The sequence below is a fragment of the Vulpes lagopus genome, unplaced genomic scaffold (assembly GCF_018345385.1).
Source record: "Vulpes lagopus strain Blue_001 unplaced genomic scaffold, ASM1834538v1 ctg1443, whole genome shotgun sequence".
In the NCBI taxonomy this organism is placed as follows: Eukaryota; Metazoa; Chordata; class Mammalia; order Carnivora; family Canidae; genus Vulpes; species Vulpes lagopus.
In genome coordinates this window covers 23,165-26,022 of record NW_024570626.1, presented here as the reverse complement: position 1 = coordinate 26,022, position 2,858 = coordinate 23,165, and the positions used below count along the sequence as shown (strand labels likewise).

Here is a 2,858-nt window from a genome sequence, read left to right as displayed (position 1 = left end):
CTCTCTCTTTCTCCAAGTCTTCGACAGGAAGTTTCAATACATTGACCTGCTGCATCAATTCAGCTGCTTCATCATCCCCGTTGCGCACACCAGGATTCTTTCACCACACCCGGGCCAGCCTTAGGGGTTGCAGTAGTTCTGTGTGTTGCAATGGGCCTCTGTGGAGCTGCACTGCTAGAGCTGAGAGGTTTCTTCGGTTTGTTCAGAGCTGGAGCAACAAGGGAGGGAGCCACTGCAGTTTCTTGACCTTGTCTGCCAGCTACAGGGTCATAGTCTTTTCCATCATAGTTTGCATCAAAAAACTTCTTGAACCACTGAACAAATTCAAAATTGTCCCGAAACTTTTCTTTTACTAATTTGTCCACAGGAATTATTTTGTCAACACCCATTCTCTTAAAACCTGCTTGTAGTATTTTGAAGTTCTGGATGTATTCATGCTCTAGTTTAGCCTGGAATTTCACTTTCTTCAAGGCAACGGAGCCAGGGAATAGCATGTCCATAAACTGACAATAGGCAGCCCCTGAGCACAACTGTTCAATCTTTGTCAGATTCAGCTGCAGAGACTCATTGATCCAGGCCAGCATATCATGTCGACTTAGGTTATCACTGGTGACGGACGTTGAGTATACGTTCACTGCCATCTTCGGCTCTCGGCGGGACCGCGTCCACTGCCTGTGCCCGGCTTCGATTCCCTCCAACTGTGAAGACATTTTAAGTATAGTTGAATTAACTTTGCCTGATTCTTAAAGAGTTCCTTCGATGGGAACAAAGTAAGGTTTTATATCAGAAGGAAAGAAAAACACTTATGAGTGCGTATAATGCCTCCTCAACCTGAAAAGCAGGAAAGGATAATAAATAGCAAAAACAAGATAAAAATACTTGTATTATAACAGACACCATACTGCAAGTGCATTTGAAATTAGCAATGCCTAACAATTTTTCCCTTGACATTTGTCTTCCAACGATTTCACAGTGCTTCAGGGTCAGTTGAAACAGGGGAAGAATCTCAGGCAAGAATCCTTCACATCATAATAGGACCATTGGTGATAATGTCTCTCAGTTCTATCCAAATGCATAAAGATACATTTCCTGATGAGTGATTGAGCTGTGAAGAAAGAGATGAGAGACCCTCATCCCTCTGATTACTTGTGTCAGAATATTTTAACCATATTACTACGCATATTAAATATCCTATTAACAGGAAATGCGTCTCAGATTGGATTCTGAGTAATCAGATGGACAGGGAAATATCGTTTGACTCACTCTTCATCTTTTAAAGACAAAGGAGAGCATTTCTATGTACAGAGACAGTCGTCAAGATAGCCTTAGGGAATAAGAGTCTGCAGCATGGAATCCAGCTCCACAGGCAGGACGCCTGGGCTCCAGGTTTTCCTGATCCTAAATCCCTGGGCCTGTCCCCCAACATGGGCTGCCACGCTGAGGTCTTTTGCAATTGCTCTCTTAGGAGCTCTGGGGACGGGGGAAGGAGCTAGATAGGATGGGACTGGACATGTGGAAGCTGAGAAAATTAAGGCCATTCCACTTTAAGTTCAGCATTAGAGCATGTCCAGCCATCCCAGGCCCCTGTGAAGAAGAGCTGAAATTTACATTACTTCAGTTACAGGAAAAAAACAAACGTTTACAGCTTAATTTCCTAAAAAGCCCCAGATTAGAATAAAAACTGAGACCAGGCCATGGGCAGAAAGCCCTGATTAGAATGAAAACAGAGCTCAATGCCCTTGAAGGCCCCATTTCAAAATGTAAACAGAACTTGAGGATTTGCTCCAGCACTTCTGGAGGCCCAGAGACCAGCCCTTAAAACGAAGCTAAAACCCACCTTGGGGTCCAAGTCCCTGCTCCGCTGTGTCGGATATAGTTGGACACACTCGAGATTGTAAATAAACCCTCGTGTGTTTGCATGGGTGTCGGCTTCTTGGTGGTTTCTCAGATTCGCAATCTTGGGTACAACAGTCTGAGGTAAAAACACAAAACCAAAAGAAGCTGAGACGCAGGCTGAGTGAACGGCGGGTTCTGAGAGAAGTGCTGGAGACCTGGGGGGTTAGGGGCTCTTCTGTGGAGGTTCCTGTAGACTGGGGGGTGGGATTCAGCCCCAGGGCCAGAAGACCAAGCATACCCACCCACAACCTGCCCACCAGCAAGGAATCTCAGGGAGCAGCATAGCGCCGCCCGCTGGAGGCCAGAGGTGCTGATGCCCACCCCAACTTTGACACTTTAGGTGCATCTCCCAGGCAGATGTGCACCTGATAATCATCGCCAAGGCCCATCATCAGACCACAACAGACCACTCACTGCCACCAAGTTGTCGGACCACAGAGGCTGCAGAGCTTCAGCTCTGCCTGGAAAGTAGGGTCTAGCTTCCTTTCTACGTTGTGCTTTATTTTCATTTAATGTCTCTAATTCTTTTTTATTAAATGCCTTATTTCATTTTTATGTATGTACCTAATATATTTCTTATTTTTACTCTCATGTTACTTTGATTGTGTTTCTCAATTTGAGATTTCAAATCTTTTAACAAGCAGGCCAAAATAATCTTGTATTTTTGGGGGGAGGGCAGTTTTTATTGTTTCTCTTGGTTTTTCTTTCTCTTCCTTCTTTCTTTTCTTGAAAAATAATGATTTGGGGAAATTGACCTCCATAAAATAACATGAGGTAGTACTCACAGCCAGGAAGCCCATCAATACACATATATGATGTCTAACTACAGTTTAAAACAATGATTATAAAGATAGCAGCTGGGCTGGAAAAAAGTGCACTGAAGAAAACTAGAGAATCCCTTACTGTAGAAAAAAAAGAACTAAAATTTGTCACGCCAATGTTACAAATGGTATAAGTCAGAT

At 43.8% G+C, this 2,858-nt stretch overlaps 1 pseudogene; it reads right to left on the bottom strand.

The window, feature by feature from the left end:
• Nucleotides 1-4: 4 nt before the first annotated feature.
• On the bottom strand, nucleotides 5-686 carry LOC121483810 (annotated as a pseudogene).
• Nucleotides 687-2,858: the final 2,172 nt, after the last annotated feature.